The sequence below is a fragment of the Poecile atricapillus genome, chromosome 4 (assembly GCF_030490865.1).
Source record: "Poecile atricapillus isolate bPoeAtr1 chromosome 4, bPoeAtr1.hap1, whole genome shotgun sequence".
Lineage (NCBI taxonomy): Eukaryota > Metazoa > Chordata > Aves > Passeriformes > Paridae > Poecile > Poecile atricapillus.
Genome location: NC_081252.1, coordinates 31039394 through 31057363, shown reverse-complemented (window position 1 = coordinate 31057363; position 17970 = coordinate 31039394). Strand labels below are relative to the sequence as shown.

The window sequence follows — 17970 nt, the reverse complement described above, 5'->3', positions numbered from 1 at the left end:
TCCCTGACATCCTCACTGTTCAGAAGCTTGGATCCCTGGCATGCGCAAATTTACAGGTACATTATGGATTTTGTGCAACTATCAGGTTCTTAAAGCAATAAGAAATGAACTGAGGGTATGTCAGCATGTTTCAAATCAACCAGAATTTGTCTGAGAAACCAGTTAAAGAACTTCAGCTCTTTCTTTTCACATAAACACTCCTTTCAAGAAAGGTGGTAGTGTGTAGCTGCTGTAAAGTGACCAACAGTAAGTGGATCCAAGTAACAGAAACCTATTAGTATTGGATAACTTTCCAAATCTAAATGACAGAAAATACAGGAACACAGCCAAAAGGCACTTCAGCAACGTGCTTGTTTTTCACTAAATCATCTACTTTGGTTGCAAGTGTTTATCCTTACTCAGGCAAAGATTTCATTGACTTCAATGGAAATTCTGACTGTACAAGGAATGTAGAGCTTTTTTCATCCTGTAAACAGAGGTTCTCTGGAATTGCAGCCTGCACATAATAAACCTCTGAAACAATTCAGACCCATCATTCTATTTCACTGTGAACAGAACTCCAGTATATCTCAGTTAACAATAAACATAGGCTCTCCTCCCAGTCCTATTGAAATCTATGGCAAAACTCCCAGTGACTTCAATAGGATCTGTAGCAGACCCTGAGGCTTTCAAAGACCAGACATGCAATACTTTAGTGTTCTGCCTTCGTTAGCTACAGGTCAAGCCTTTGCTTTGTAAAATAAGGAGAAAAAGAATGTATTTTCTGCCTGGTTGATTTAAAAAAAAAAAAAAAAAAAAAAAAAGTAAACCAGTACTAAAAGGCATTCATAATAAAAAGTGCTAAATGGAGAGCATGAACCTCGTATCACACAAAATCAATTTTATATACTCATCCCATAATAAAATGTGGTCAATATAATGCTTTCCCACATGTTCTAAATCCCTAAATGACAGTTAATTATCATAATTTACCCCAATCAATTACATATAACATATAAATAGATCAAAATAAGTTACGTTTAGGTATAATAAAATAAAGAATGTTAATTATTGCAGAGGTAAGACTAGAATTAAACAGAGAATGATGTGTTTGCTAGATAACAAAGTTAGGAAAACAGGACTAAATCTCTGTATGGCATGATTACTTCACATTTGATAACACTGTCCAAGATGCTGTTGTTTATTCTTTAGATAAATGTCCTAATCAATAGATACATGAAGACAAAATAAGAGCAATCAAGAAGGGTGTATTTGCCTCTCTATTGGTACATATCTATTGAGGGCAAATAGAATTCTCATCAGCAAAACCTACTCTGACTCTGAGTTGCAGTTCTGATTTATAGCTTTTAGAAACATCATGTCAGGGATATGGCAAATATTCGAGCATTTGCTTGGCTAAAAGATAAAGGGCTATAAAGGCAACTGAGATATGACACAGAGAACAAGGTTTAGGATACTAAGCTCAAAACTTTAGGTCACCTTTCTTCAGAAAGAAGCAACATGTCCCCATTGCCCAAGAGTTTATAGAGAAAGGGTCTCTCAAAAAGAATAGTTGCTCTCATGTCACTGATAGCAGATAGAACAAGTCCTAAAAATTCACAGCTTTATGCCATTACTCAATTTAAAAAATTGTATGAATACTCAATTTAAAGATTGTTGTATTACTAAAGGCTTATTAGAGAAGTTATAACACCTGAATCACCAAAGCTTTCACTGTGCTAGGACCTATAAAAATACATAGGCTCTGGCAGCATGGAAATAGCCAAATGCTTTTGTTTCTCAAGGCCTTTTAAAACATCTTTCCCCTGATAGGAATACCACTGCAATCTAGTTTACCCCTACCTCTAACACTTGCTGCAACTGTCTGATGAATTTGCTACAGTCCAGAGCAGTAAAATTATCTAGGTTTAGAAAATACAAAACACTCCCAACTAAATTTTCTACCCCTAATGTCACCTAAAAGAAGCCATGAGGATTTAAAACATAATAAAAATAATTTCAGTGGCCTGATTTGTAATCCTGGCTTTCCAGACAGTTCAGGACAGCTAAGAAGAGCACAAACTGTAATATGGGATCATGAAGCTGGAGGAAAGGACAACAGAGAACTTTTCATAGTGGATTGCTGCTATCAAATTCATGAAAATAAACTACAATCTAAGTCTCTTTTTCACTTTGACAAACTACCTACTAAGCAGAAATAAGCATGTAAAGAAAAGTTCGGCTCTGCTTAAGTCAGGGAGTTACTCATCACTCCAGCGAGGATTTCACCTTTTACATCTAACAGAATTTGTCTTTTTCAGGGCAGGCAGCTGAGGGGGATGGTATGCATATTTTCTATCAGCTATGAGTGCAGGGCTTTTCCTGCCCCTTAAGAAAAGAGCTTCTGAAGATCAGACTCAAACATTCGTTTTCTGTTCAGTATTCCTGGAATGCTCTTCTGCTTCCTTATGCTTGTTAACTATTTGCACCTCACAGGATCCTTTCTGTAAAGTGGTGTTAAAGTATCTCTCTCACATGGCTTTGATGACAATTAATATTTATGCTGGTCTTTGAGAGACTAGAATGAAAGTTAGCACAGTATGCATGCCTGGTTTTGTTCCCACTGTTCAGAAAAGCCTGTACAAAGCTAATACTTTGCATTAGGGATCTTTCTGATGGACAAGGAATGAAACTGGTGAAAAGAACTACTGGTGTCAGATCAAAAGAGACCCTCTATTCACCCTATCTCCCTCATTTATTTTTTGGCATTATCTTTTTCCTTCCTATCTCTCCAAGGCCCAAGGCATCAAAATTTACATCTTCTTTGTGTTCTGTCCTCAAGAAGGAAAGGAAAGAAGGAGTAGGAGGGGAAAGTAAGAGAGATAAAAGGAACAAACCGTTCTAGATGTCAAGCAGTGTAACCAATTCCTTAATGTTAGCCCATGCTTTTGAATATCTTATAATTTATAAACTGGAAACACATTCTGCTTTGATTTTCAAACAGCAGCTGAAGTTGCATGCCTGTTCTAAGCCTTTTAAGGGATAAGGAAACTGATGGAGATAAAAAAATATTCACTTGTAATTCTTATATGATCCTGGTACTGTTCCAGATTTCCATGGCAGGTGGTGTGGAAGGGATTTGAAAGGTGGTGGAAAGAAAGGATGAAAGACATTTGGAAGAATGCTTCATTTCTGTGAAAATGGATCCAATTTCTCTGCTTAATCATTAGAATTACACAATAAACTGTTGCTTTTTAAAGGCTTTATAGTTTTAATGGTGACATTAAGCAGAATAGCTGCTGTCAGGTATGGAAAATCATAAAATGAGATTTTCTGTGTTTCTTCACACTAGCCATTTTGTGAAGTTCTATTGAGCTAAAGGGGCATATCTTTAATTAATTTGTGACAAAAGAGTGTGACCTGACTTGTCTTAATTTTCTGTAGCAATCAAGGTAAGTTTTGTATTACAGCCCCAGATTCATTGCATTCAGTGAAGAAAGACTGCTAAGGAAATTATACACCAGTGAAAGCAGGCTTAAAACACATCCATCTGAATGAGAAATTCAGCCAGATATCAAGGAGGCCAGCGGCTACTAAGATGATAAGCCTCTCTGTTTGCAAGTACACCAGAACAGAAGGCCTGATCATGGCTTTACATGCAAGATGTGAAATAGTTCTGTCCAAGCTCTCAGCCAGAGCAGCAGCGTAGGAGACAGGCAGTACAGGGATACTGTACAACCTCAGCCCTCGAATTCTACAATGATAAGGCAGACTCCCAGGATTAACAGCCCTGTCAAGGGTAAGTCTCTGAAGTGCTTATTTGTTTAGAAGAACCACCTCATTCATCATTAAGGAGTGATAGAAATGGAAGTCCTCTGACACAGTATCTGAAGTCTACCTGGATGTATGTTTTCTCAGTATCAGAGAAAGCAGAAGATAAAATATTGCTATCTGGTTTTAAAAACAGTATTAAAATGAAATACATTACTTGTGTTTATAATGTCTTGTTTCTAATATGTTTATTATATTTCTTTTCATGGAAATATTGCAAGCTATATTGAAAGTACATACTTTCCATGATGAGCAGAAATATACCCGTATGAACACAATTTTAAGGACAACAGTAAAATTTAAATTAACATCCCCCCTACTTCAAAAAGAAATAGGTTACATTTTGACTTTCTATGAAGTTTAAATAGATGTTTCTGATAATAAGCAATGACACTTGTCTGGTAAAAATATGAAATTGATTTTTTCTTAAGCTTCATTTACATAAAGAGTGAATTCAACTAAATATTTGTAACATGAAAATCCAGAACTACTCATATAAAGATTTTTATTGTATGGAGTTATTCTATGCATGATCCCATACTGCAAAATCAGAACCTGTTTCTGGATTCCTCAGATCCAGGGTCTTATTCATAGCCAATCTGTCCTCTGTATCTTACTCAAAATTACAGTCAGGAGAAAGTGTCTAATACAAACACATTGTAAGGGCTGTGAAAGACTTGTAAATACCTTTCTTGGAGACCAGATGACTAAAATGAGGATGGTAAGAAGCAACAGAGAGTGAAGAATACAAAACACTACAAAAAAAAAATCTGGGAAGCTATTTCTTCACTCTGTTGGTGGTCTTGTAGATATTGGACCTAATTGGATGTTAAGAATTAAAGATATCTTGTTCTGTCATTTTGACAATGTGTGTAGTGAAGCAGGCTAGGGCAACACTTGTTTTACCATTAAGAGATATATATAACTCTTTTTTTCCAATTTAGAAAACCTGTCATTTACTGGAAGTGCAAGAACAAGTTTGCAACATAGTTTTGCTAGGAAATACTAATTTTCATAAATTCATAGAGTCATCGAAAGGTTAGAGATTATTTCACTCCAAACCCCACTGCCATGGGCAATGGTACCTCCTACTAGACCAGGCTGCTCAATTTTGTTATCAGTCCCATGTTTCCTAGGCTGTTATACTCTGTTAAATTTATTAGAAGAGGAAAAAAGAATCCAAACAAACAAGACCATCACCATCACCACTCCCCCCCCCACCCCCCCCCCCTTTATTCAGTGTTTCATTAATTCATTAATTTTCTCACTTCTTTTTCTTCCTGTGGAATAAACATGTATAGGGTATATGAAAACTATTTTAAATGATTGTTCGGGGTATTGGCACGCTCCTAATCCATATATGAGAAATCTGTCAATGGAGAATTTCACATATTTCAGTAAGAGGAAAGAATTATGCAGAATCACTGTCTACAACACAGTAATGGTGTGACAAGAAATACTAAAATAATTTGGCATCAGTACTGATGCTGACACCGCTTTTGAAATTAATAGTAGATGTTGTGTATGATGCAGTGTCAATCACTCTACATTAGAAATCATCATAGATTTCTGCTATAATTCTGATTTTGTATTTTTTAGAAAACATCTGATTACCCTTGACTATTCAAGAACTGCTCCCTTAGAAAGCACTAATTAAGGTACTGAAGAGTCTCATCTAATATTTATACTTCTGGTGTTGCACTAGATCATTCTGCAGTGCATGAACAGCGTCATGAAGAAGGAATTAGAAGCAGTATAGCTCTGAGCCTCAGATAATCCTTCACTGATTAGTGAGATTCGCATCATCACCTATTCTGAATGCACTCCTCTCAGGATGTTGATAAAGCCCTCCAGTATCACAATATGGACTTCCAAGCACAGCTACAGCTTTTCTACCCAATCAAAGTGAAACCCTCAGTTCACCTGGTTAAGCTAGCTAATCCTAAATCGGCTTTTAGATTGTCACTTAACAACTCTGAGGCACTCCAGAAGGATCCCGCACAAATCCTGTGGTAAATGAGGCCTAGGCTGAGTGAAAATGAACAAACAAAAAGCTTTAAAAATGGACAGCAAATTCTTTATCTAAGGCATATTTTTATTTCTTTAGAGTGAGAATTAAGATGTCAGGAGTAGGAGAGTTCTGTTAAATTGGTCTTCAAACGATGATGTATGCCTGCTTAGATTTCCAATGATGACATTTGAGTATACATTAAACAGCAAACTGATGCAAATAATGTGCAGAGGGTTTGGTGCCTTGCAATTTTTGAATATGTGGGCTATGACTAATCATACAAAATCATAGGTTTAATCAAGAAATTGAAAAGTTCTGTAGTTCAGACATATTTGTTGGCTTTGAAAAGGGCTGAACAATTTGAATTTATTGATGAACTTCCCAACATTCTGTAAACATCTTCTGATGGCATTTTTAGCAAAAGTTTCACTGCTCTGCTAATGGCTGTACCTTTTGGGAATCTGTATGCTGTCATCTAAGTTCTGCACACTGTAGAAACAGTGCTGAAAACATTTCTTGCATCTGGAAGAAAATCCTGTCCCTTGTAGGGAGGGACCATGCGTAGGCTGGCAGCAGTGTGTCTGACTGGCAGTCGGAATGCAACACAATGCTTGCATCTGTTACTGGAGTTGAGTAATAGACACTGCTCAACTATGTTTGCATTTAGGTTTCTTAGATTTCATAGGCTATACTGTAGAATTATTTCACTGAATACACTACAATTTGCAATCTCATACTGGAATTTGTAGTAAGGTAATAATACAGGAAATATGCTCTGAAATTATTTTAGAACTAAGTGACAGCTGGAGTTTGAATTTGCAACAAAGAATTACTCAGGTTTAAAGATCTTCCTTTTGCAGTGAAATGAGGGAGCAAGATTCCCAGCGCTACCTGACAAGTGAAGGGATTCAGAGCAAAATCTGACAGTGGCAGAGAATAAAGGTCTTGCCATCTGAAGCAGATCACGCAAGTACCAACGCCAGATTAAATAGAAAAAAAACACACAGAGATCTAAGTTTATTATCTTTCATAGTGAATTGTTTAGAAATAATAAATAGAATACACAAACACTATACCATGGTAGTTTATTTTGTCTTGTGGGAAGTTTTAACAGTTTCTGGGATTAAATGGCTTTCCCTTTCTGTGCAGGGTCTGATGTAAACTCTTGTACTGAGGCTTAAAGTCTTAAGGTTGTTAGAAGTTTCCATCAGTCAGTCTGTATGTCAATGGATAAAAAGTTGGTTGCTGATCTGACCTGTTCATCGCTCTCTGGAATGATGCCATCAAACTACAGGTACTTGTGGCAATGCTGGGGGGGAAGGAGGGAATGGGAGAATAGGGTTATTTAGTAGGAAAAGTGAGTTCCTCTCTGCATTAAAATCGGGACACTGAGGCAAAGTCATGGAAATCTGCAAGTTAATTTTGTGTGTATACATGCTCATTTTGCAATTGAAGTCTCCATTTTATGAATTCATAAGAATTGCATCTATTTGCCTTTGTAACAGAGGAAATAAAAAGACTACTTTTAATTTCTGAGACAGGTTAAAACAGACTGTGATGCTTAACATGATAGCTCTATGAGTTTGCTGAACAATATATGGTTGCAGAGTTACACATCAACTCACCACAGACTAGAAAAATGTCTGTGAAAACTATAGTAGATAAAAGTAATTTTTAAAAGTTAGTAATTTTTAAAAGTTAGTTAAGGTCCATTTACCTGGATGTGAATAATAATTACAGCACTTTTCAAGCCTATTTTGAAATAATTTAAAAATTTATCTCCTAGAATTTCTGAAAACTGCAAAACCCTTTCACTTAAATCCAGCTTATTAACTTCTTCTCTGTAAACATGCTATGAATTTATTTCTGCAGATGCATTAACCATCTTTAACACAGAGATTGCTTAAATTCATAATTTTAGCTGCTTTTACCTACTTTTTTAGAAATATGTTTAATGAGCATTTTCTACCACCTAACAAACCTCAGTTGTGCTTTTGTTTCTCAGTCTTTAGATCCAATTGTATCCATCTCTAAATTAACACCTGTAAACATTAGAACAATTCAGAACTAAATTCTGAAATACAATATTTAGGCAACATAATTTTTTTTCCAGCAATGTGATTCTTGCCTCAAAAAGTTAGTAGGAAGGGGTTTGGAGTTTGTCTGCATTTTGTCCCACCTCCAGAAATTCCTTTAATTCGGGAGAGAGTATCTGTAGCAGGATTTAAACAAGAAATTGAAAGGAAATCTATTCTGAAGCATGAGAAACAGTGGCTATTACAGCCAGACCCTGAGATTATGTTTAGTGGCCAGGCATTAAGTTAAGGTATGTGTAGGTAGTTGAATGATCCACAGAACACAGCTGTTCTTTGCATACCAGTCCTGCTCTGCAAATTTAAACGAACCTGAAAGCACTGCTAATTTACATATTTTGGAATACTGGGACCATATTTAGAGAAGGCTGAAAGCACTTTTAATTTATGTATTAAAAAAATGCATGTAGAAAAGAATAAAACAAAAACCACGGTATATGCTCTGAAAGAGAGGCAGCTTTGCTTAAATAAGGAAAAGAATGCAGCATACTCTAAAGGCATTTCCACAGCAGCCATATACCTTGAGAGCTGTGTTAATAGGCCTAACAAAGGATTAATGAATAGGATCCAGCTCACCGAACTTCAGGTGACCACACTGGAGTTGGGAGTCCCAGCAGACCATTTAATTTTTCTGTGTAGTCTATAAAGTGTTGCAGACAATTATTCATCTGAGCTTTTTCAACAGCTGTTTCAAACTGAGGTGGCCTGCACTGCACTTTGCTCTAAACTCATGGACTGCCAGCAGCAGCCAGGTTAGATGTGGACACCTGAGTATGTTCAGACAAGTCCTACTCTGAGAATGCAGTATTTGTCTTCCAGATGACAATGGAAAGTAAACCCAAAGAGAAATAGGTTGTTTATTGAGGTTTGTGAAAGTACACTTCTGTGCTGTATAGGAAGCCACGTCAAGCTCCACAGCTACATTACCTGTTCTATTTTGTAGGCTATAGAACTAAAGCTCATCCACTTCCAATTCAAGTTTTACTAAGTGAAAGACTGCCTAATGCATGGGTTTTTGAAAATAGCATTTGGAGGTCAGCTATACATATCTGGCATATAGCAGGCAGATCACGTGCCACAAGTTGATGATGAAGGTGCTCGGGTCAGGGGTGCGTCTTGTCGCACCCTGTTTGTAGTTGACCAAAACAAGCCAATAAAAGTTAACTAGGTTAATTTTTATAGCTCTTTCTATTAGCTGAATGCAGAGTTTATCATTCAAGAGAAAGGTAGTATCATGATAGATGGAAACCAAACATTAAGCCCAGACAGCACAAACAGAAGCCAAGCATAGGTCACTGGACAATCAAATCAGGCAACAACAATGGTTTAGGAGTGATTGGGGGCATAGTTCAACAGACAGGACAAACTCTTTGGTTTGCAGAAAATAGAATATTCTTTTGGATTTTACTGATTTTTTTTTTTTTTTTCAGAAGAAAGAGTTGAGTCTTTTGAAACATGCCAACAATTCACTCCTTGTCACATTTTCCAGAGGGAGTGAAGAACTCCTATCACAACCTTTGTGGTAGGTCACTCTGTGATCATCATTATCTGACAGGGTAGAATAATTCTGTTACACAATGGTGTAGGTCATAATCCCCCCCTGTCAAGAATCTACTACAGACAAAACGTGTCAATATAAAAAGGAGAACAAATCAGCAGAAAAACTGGGCCCAAACCATGTCACAAAGTCGTTATAAACCAAGGCATGCTTATGTCTGATGAGATAGATGTTCTTGGCATTGATTTGTTGGAAGATTTCCCTATGTGTCAGTATTCAACCAAGCACTTTGGAATAGTGCTAGGAATTTATATCCTGGGGATGCCATCTTTTAGACAAAATAAAATCAATGTCCCAGCTAGTCAGGATTTTTTACTGCTTGTTCCAAAATAAAATTTCTTTAGCTACAGTCTTCATCAGATTCCAGATCCTGTAATAATTCATTTCTCCCTGCTGTTTCACTTAGAACTTCAAACCTACATTATGGTCCAGTTGCATTGTGTATGAAAAAGTGATTACAAATTACCACTGTTCTTGCAGCACTGTGCTGCTGTTTAGTATCACTGAATTTGCGTGGATTTGAATTTTGTGATAAATACACAAAAAAAGGGCACATAGTACACAATATGGCAACTAACACTATATTCCTGTAAAACATCCATTTACAAACCACTGTTAAAATGATCTTTTGATTTCATTCATCTGTTTTTAAATGTTCCATACTTATGAACAGATCAAGTTTATCTGGCATGGGCTGGAGGCAGCTTATTTAAAGGAAAAAAAGGAAGAATATTACCGCTGTAATATACTAGTGAATGAAAATAAAACCCCAACAGGACTGTAACCTAGAGCTGCTAATGTAAGACGAGACCACATTTACGAAGTCTGGACAGACACTTGCAGGAATGAGCTGAATGTATTGTCTTTTAACTTGAAAAGAAAGTAAGAGAAGGGAAACGCTTATCTGCGTACAGCAATCTGTTCTGGAAGAGGAGAGAGAGAGAAAACTTACTGATGTTGCTGCCAGCTATACCAGATGCATTTGTTAGTTGCACATTGTCCAGCTTACACCAGCACTTGTGCATTTCTATATCTACTTATTTGCACTGCATATGTTCAGTTGTTTTGAGCAAAAAGTTGCTTAAAAGTCAAAGATACACCCAGTGAGTGTGATAGAAAATAAATTGTGAGGATTTTTATACTGTTGTATGATTATCTAAACTAGAATGTCCTATCAATTTAATTCTGAGCTCCTAATTTTTGGAAAATTTCAATTAAATCAAATTTTGTCCTGAATTTGTTTGGAATGTAGCGTGCCTAGATTTGTGCCATCTCCAGTCTATCAACAATTCAGATATGTCAGAAATAAGACATCTCAGTGCAAGTTTTAACATAAACTGTATTCCAGGTGATAGTGGCTTTTCTGGAAATCTGTTTCAAAATACATTTGAAAATATGGATAATGAAGCTGCAGTTTACTAAATCTGTGGGGAATTTTCCACTGGCGTCTTGTGATACCAAGTTTGCATCCTATAATCTTAGTCATTCAAAATCCATGCAACTTTAGTCCCCTTCTATTTGATTTGGAAAAAACCAAAAAACCAAGCAGCATATATTGTGCAGTTTTCATCTAAAGAGACTTTTGAGCAAAATAAAGATGCCCACACAGATTAACAGACACTGTTTCTTTCTAGTCTCTCAAGCCCACCCTGAATAGCAGCCTCCCCTGAATAATTTTACTCATGCAAACAGGACTGGCTCAGACACCCAGATCTAATTCCCTGTCCAGCTTCTTCCCTGTTGTTTCATCATGCTCCTCATGACCACCAGTAAGAATTCTACTGGTGGAAGACACAGGCACTTTTCATTCTGAAGTAATAAACTTAATTCTAACCATTCTAATGACACACTGAGACACAATATAAAAAAAACCCACAGGAAAAGCACACCAAACTGCCAAAAAACCCAAATCCAAGCCAAACCAAGAAAGCACACCCCTTAAAATAGGTTTCTAATCCTGGAAGAACCTGCCTTTCCTTGCCAAATTTGTCAGTTAAATTTTAGTTACTTCAAACTCATTCTTAATCTATTGTAACTATTCTCTGTTTTTTTCTAAAATGCACCTCCCTGGTCATTATAGGGAAGTGACCCTATCACAGTGAAAAACTGCAAGAGGAGCTGGCAAAGGAAAGACATAACCTGAAATAAGAGCAAAAATATTCCACTGCAGGAATGCAGAATTCTATTTACATCATTGGCATTCTGGAAGGCTGAAGTTTTTCAAAGGCACTACTGTATGCTAGAGAACAGAAGACACTCATGGGCGTTTAAAAGAAAGCCGGGAATTTGCTTTTGGGAAGTTTTCGTATGTTTGTGGAAGCTCACAAGCTACCCCATCATTTTCTGGCATCTGTGATTTTCTTCCCCAGCCCTGCCCCCCTCCTCTCCCCCCACCTTTTTTTGTTGTTGCTGTTCTTGTAACATATGGAACTGTCACTTCAAAACATGCCTTTGCATTATTATGAAAAGCATATTTCATTTCTCTAATCCTCTGTGGCAGCCAGAAAGAAAATATATTTTAAAACTCACTGTGTTTGTTGCGAATTTAAAGGGATAGCCTGAGCTTCCTGTAGTGCCTGAAACTTGAAGCCTCCTCACAATGAAACAAATGAAACAAAAATGGCTGGTAAACATTGCTTTTGGGCTGCAACAGCTCCCATGTCTGGTGCTTAAAACCCAGCTAACCTCATGACTGAAAGAACGAATGAATAGCAAGGTTAGTGTCTCAAGGCTCTGGGATAGAAATGTCAGTATCAAAAAAACAGGAAGAAGTGTAGTGACAAGAAAAAGAATCTGCCCTGCAGTTTCAGAATATTTTATGGTATGGGGTAGAACTAGCCTTTCTCTGACTCCATCATGTTGTGTATGGGTTATGCTTGAGCAATTTACAGTATAATTATACTACATAAAAGGATTTCTATATGAAATATGAAGGGTGAAAAAGTTTCCAGGTGGAAGGTATTACTGATGCCAGTATGCATTACAAACACTAGGAAAATGTCCCACTTATCAAATAATATTTTAAACTAGTATTGCTTTATAAAATTATTTTGAGTTCATTACAGAGCTCTGAAGAACTTTACATTTTTAGTTTGCCCAAAACCCAAACTTTCCAGAAATCAGAGCAAATCCCAAGACACACAGCACCTGCTAGCATAAGGTTTATTTATTTATCATAAAGGAATTTATAGTTCCTTTATTTTAGGTATATATTACAAATATACCTAAAATAAAGGAACTATTAGTGTTATTTCTTCAAAGTTCCTCCAGCTGCTTTACAATTTTCAGATGAAAACACCAACTACCTGCCATGTAAACACACATGCGTGTAAACACTCATATATTGGAAAAAATCAGGGTTCTACCATTTTCCACTTGCAGGACACCCCTTAGGGAGAAGCATCAAAGCTATTCTAAAGTCTGAGATTGCAAAAGTTATTTGAATGTAGACAATTTGCCTTATTTTCTTTCTCACGTGCTGGTTACCCATGTCATTAGCAAGACAACACACAGCCATTAGCAGCACAACATGTTAAAAAAAGTGGTAATTAAAAATAATCTGCACAGAGACCTTGTCAACTCATTGCATAGTTTTACACACTGACATTGAAACACATCTGCCTGAAAAAAATTAAGCAGCCTTGTTTTTATTGCTTGGAAGGCTTCAAACTGGAACTCTATGTATGTAACTTATAGTGAACTGTACAAAAAATTTCAGTGAAATGAATGGGCACAAGGTTGAACATGTGCAGCATTATTTGCAGGCTCTTCTAAGTCACTAGTCCATAATGAGTCATCCCCATTATACCCAGAGAAATGCTATTGCTAGCAGCTTTGAAAGCATCTACAAGAATTCATTTTTGCCATTCAGGCTTAACATGTATAGTTCAGTATTTGAACACAGTGAGATGTTTATATAGCTGCACACATAGTAAACTGAGACAAGGTAAATCCTCACTTTTCTTTCTTGTCTTTCAGTTATTTTCAGTGGTTTCCATGTGTTTGTCCTTCTATTTGAATTTTGCAATCCTAATTCTCAAAAGCAGCTGAAGAGTAAACAGACACTTTGTGATGTTCAAAAAAAAAAAGGCAGATGAACAATAAATTGAATATAATGCAAGCTTCTTTTGTATTTCTTCCATTTAACCAAATAATTTTAGAATGACAGTTTTTCCTAGAAAAAAGAAAACACCAATAAAAAATGTGCAACATGAAATTATTTTAACTAGCTAAGAAATTAATTTCCTATTCAGTTTCTTTGATACATACTCAAAATCCTTAGTCAGGATTTTCTTAGTGTTTTTTTGCTTAGCGTGTGTTGGAGTTACCTGAATATTTTCAGTCAGCAGCTGTTGAAAGGATATCTCAAGGCTCCCATCTCTGTCACTGCAGTCCATTCTGTGGACATTCTGTGTCCAGCTTCTCCTGGGTCTCTCTGTAAATAAAAATCTTATCACTTAGATCGTGCACTTTTGTTCTGTTTCTCTCTAGATGGCAGCATTTGCCTTAAGGAATTCCCTCTAGATAAGCTTGTCTCACATAGGAGTAACAATAAAGGCTCAAGAAAAATAGTGCCAGGAATCAGAAATTCTTAGCCATAAGTTTTGGTTTAATTTTCACACTTTTCACTGGTTTGGGTTTGGTTTTTTCCAGTTTTTGTTTTGCTTGTTTGTTTGTTTGCTTTTGTGGTTGTTTTTGCTTTGTTTTGTTTTGTTTTTTTTGGGTGAACGTTCATTACCCTGTGAATTGATAACTGAAGCAGACAAGAAGACTCAGTTAAGAGACATAATCTACATTGTCAAGGTGCAATAATTTCTGCATAATCAACCTAGGCCCCACAGTTCAAGAAGGACGTTAAGGTACTCAAATACATCCAGAGGAAAGGAACAAAGCTGAAGAAAGGGCTAGAATGAATGTCTTGGGGTGGGAGTGACTAAGGATTTTGGGTTTGTCCAGTTTGGAGAAAAACAGGCTGAGGTGTGACCTCATTGCTCTCTGCAGCCTCCTGAGGAGGTGGAGTGGAGAGGAAATTACTGAACTCTTCTTCCTGGGATGCAGTCACAAGACACATGGTAATGGCTCAAAGCATCATCAGGGCAGCTTTAGACTGGACTTTAGGAGCCTTTTCTTTGATAAGAAATTGGTCAAACACTGAAAGAGGCTTCCTAGAGAGGTGGTTGAAGACGCAAGCCTCTGAAGTGTTTAAAAGAAATTTGGACAATGCCCCTAATAGTCAGCCCTGAGGTGGCAAGGCAGTTGGACTTGTAGGTCCCTTCCAACTAAAAATATTCCATTCCATTCCATTCCATTCCATTCCATTCCATTCCATTCCATTCCATTCCATTCCATTCCATTCCATTCCATTCCATTCCATTCCATTCCATTCCATTCCATTCCATTCCATTCCATATTTCTTCTCTCTGTATTTGACTATCCCAGATATTCCTGGTGCTTTCTCCTTATTACAAGCAACTATATATTTTCACAGTCTTTACTGCAGTCTTATCCATCCTCAAAGCAATTATTAGATCCCTTATTTTTACAGAAGTTACACTGAGAACTGCATAATTTTTTTATCTGTAAGAGTATGAAGATGTGATATCTCTAGCCTCCATTAAATGAAATAAATGAGAATTACATAAAATGGGAAAAGTCTCATTTATGATTAGTGCATTTTTTTCAACTAAATGCTTTTAATAAAGAAGGACATGTATTTTATTAGGTGTATGCAACATACATCCTTGTTGCCTTTCAAGCAGGTCATAGCTGCATCATACACCTCTCCAGTAAATTTGTCTCTCTGTAGCCCTCTCTGAAATGATACATTGCAGTCATAATTAATGGTCTTCTTTAGTGCATCACTACATGTACTCACAGTAGGAAAAGTGTGCTATCAGTTGTGGTAATTTTTTAGTAGACATAAGTAACTCATTCCTTATTTACCACCTATTACCATGTGCAGTAATTTTAACAATGTTCCCCTATTTTTAACTTGTCCATCAGTCAGGTTTTCACTGCCAGCCTTCTCTGTACTCCAAATCTCCCAAAATCTAGAGATTTTTTTTCTTTAAATGAGCCTCATCTTCATTTTTCTCATGCTTCCTCCCCTCCTTCCCTCAGCTTGCATTTGCCTCTTAGTCCCCTAGAACTTCCTGACTAAAGCTGAGCCTGTGGACCCTTGGTTGTCAGAGCTGTAGCATTTCCCTGGACAAGATGTGTCTACTTGAATATACATCTGAAAAGACTATAATGTAAGGGGAAATGTTGGCATTTCATTACTTTTTATTAGCAACTGAGAAAAGGAAGAATATGTTACAATAAAAAAACCAAAAAAACAACCCAAACCTAAATATACAGTACAAATGGGCCAAGTGTTAACTCATCTAGCAAAAAATGTCAAAGTAAAAGCATAAAAATTTAATGCTGTAGCAATTTGATCCAGCCCCCCTATTTCATCTGCTTATCTCAGCCTCATCTGATGAATGCCTAGCCATTCAAGAATTTATTTTCCTCACTCACAGGAGAAACTTTGGTAATTATTTTTAAAAATAGTATTGTGGAGACATAGTGGCCGAGTGCCTATTGATCATGTGGAAAGAGATATTCTTCTTCTGACTTCAAAGGCCACAGTGCTGTCCAAGGAACTAAAACTGGCAGCCAGAATACCAGGGAAGAAATAGATAGGGGTAAGGATAGAAAGATTGTATCTCAGCAGAAAAGAAACAATCATCTTCCTTTAAATTACAGCAAAGGTACAAAGCTACTGCAAGGTGCCAGACTTGCTGGAATATCTTTTGAAGATAATAAGAACTATTTGAATAAGTAGGCTATAAATATACTTGACAAAAACATCTATAAAGTTACAAAAGCAGCAGTCCTTTCTAAGGCTGATAGAAATGCAGAGGTCATGTTTAATTTAATAACCAGGCAATCCATGGACATTAAAACAAATGGCATACTTCAGATACACATTCAAAGAGGGCAGAAAAAGTCATCATATTGAAATCAGATGCCATGTGCATCACACATAATTTCTTCCTGTACTGTGCTCCTACCCTGTCCTGTTTTTTCCAGCTTTAGAAAGCTGTTTCTGTTTCTTGTCCCTCAGTTGATATGATCCAGTTAAATCCAAGCTTTGGAGACACTTGCAAGAAACATCAGTGATTACTTGATTTCTCAGCATATAAATCTAACTACAAAACTTAACTATGTAGGATTCTGTTATGAGGAAACTTTTCCTATGCAACATTCTTGCCTCAGCTGCTATGTGCTGAGACCCGCATTAACAGAATACTGTCAAAGCTAATCACCATATAACATATTAAACAACTGTTTTCCCAGAACAAACTGATAAAGCAATAAAAGTATTAGACAGAGTCAGTAAGCAGCTTCAATTTAAGTTCCACTTCAAGCAGCTTTTAATTTCTAAAAATTAACGCTACAATAGCTTTGTATCTGTTTGATGCAACTTGTTTAGAGAGTAAGCTCTATTTAACTTGCCAGTCTGCCAGCTACTTCCAGGTTTTGGGCTTTATCTTTGCCTAGTAAATCTCAGAATGAGCTGAGAGTAGTACTAGATTATCTCACATTCATCTCCTGAGTGTATATCACCAAAAAGGAACCCCAAAAGCTGATGGGAGGACAGAAGCTGCACAGGCTCTGCGTCTGTCTGAGGGCACAGCCAGCCATCCATGTACATGCACAAACCCACTTAATAGCTGGAGTCCTTTCTTCAGATGTTAAATTGCTGAAACCCTACTCTCGTGCATGTCAGAAAAGACCTTCAGCAGGAAATCTGATAAAGGCTTTACATGTTAGTGAGGTTATGTTACTGCACTCACAATTCACTTACTCCTTGCTGACTTACTAAGTAAAATGTTGCAAGGTGGCATTTTTTGAACAGCTACCACCTATTACTGGATGGAAATGTTGGTACACAATGCTTGGGCCCAGTTTCCAATTTGGCATCAGTTTACAATTTGGCATCAAAGGGAATACATATTATACCTGCAGGTGAGTAAATCTGAACAAGATACGAGATTTCAATGTCTGTAAATTGACTAGAATATTTTCTATTAGCTAGAAAAGAATCAACATAAGCACAGATTTGGAGAATAGGAAGAATATTAGCCTGATTCCCATATACAGCGGTTGTCTTATTAAGATGTGAATTTCCTCACCTGCTACACATAAAAACACTCTCTATTTCAAAGTCATCACAATCAGAGAATCAGTGCATATCTTGCTTTACTAAATCGATTTTTTTGAAAACCTGATAAGGGTGTTTTGCATTGCTTCATAATTTTGCCTGGCATTTCTTCCAAGAACTCTAATTACTCACATTTATTGCAACACTGTGAGAACTTTTTTTAGATAAATATGTAATTGCTGTTCAATACTATCCTTATAATTTACAGATACACAAAACAAATTATGCTTGTATGCAGCCAAATAATATATGCATATACATATAGAGAAAGGCACGAAGGAGAAACTCC

The 17970-nt window shown here is 36.7% G+C and overlaps 1 long non-coding RNA gene across 1 annotated transcript in view; it reads right to left on the bottom strand.

Moving 5' to 3' along the window:
- Positions 1 to 17970, bottom strand: part of LOC131579374 (uncharacterized) — a 136255-nt gene that overhangs the window by 92908 nt on the left and 25377 nt on the right. The window contains exon 2 of the long non-coding RNA XR_009277691.1: positions 13801 to 13907. This is a non-coding gene — a long non-coding RNA (uncharacterized LOC131579374). The remainder of the gene's footprint in view (positions 1 to 13800; positions 13908 to 17970) is intronic.